Raw genomic sequence first — 397 nt, forward strand, 5'->3', positions numbered from 1 at the left:
ACAGACAAGCTATACCTCCCAACAAAATTATGGATCGTTTTTGTAGTATTTACAAATGTTAACACACAACATCCCACAATAGCAAAAACAATGTTCCAAACCTTAGATACAGTATAAAAACCTCTGCTTCTGCAATGACATCAGTTCAAAAACAATATATCTTAGCTGATTTATGTTGTGTAAATTGGGCCAACCACAACTGATTCCAATCTGGATTAGACTCAATGGCAGGGGTTATTTTTTAGACAATAAACTTATACAATAAAAGGAGGACTTTGAAGAGTGATGTTTTTGGAAACAGAAACAGAAAAAGAGAAACACTGTAATATATGGACGAGGAAGAGTAAGAGCAAGGGGCCCAGGGAGAAGAGCAGGAGCAGTGAGAGGAGCAGGAAAA

The sequence above is a fragment of the Carassius gibelio genome, chromosome A18 (assembly GCF_023724105.1).
Source record: "Carassius gibelio isolate Cgi1373 ecotype wild population from Czech Republic chromosome A18, carGib1.2-hapl.c, whole genome shotgun sequence".
In the NCBI taxonomy this organism is placed as follows: domain Eukaryota; kingdom Metazoa; phylum Chordata; class Actinopteri; order Cypriniformes; family Cyprinidae; genus Carassius; species Carassius gibelio.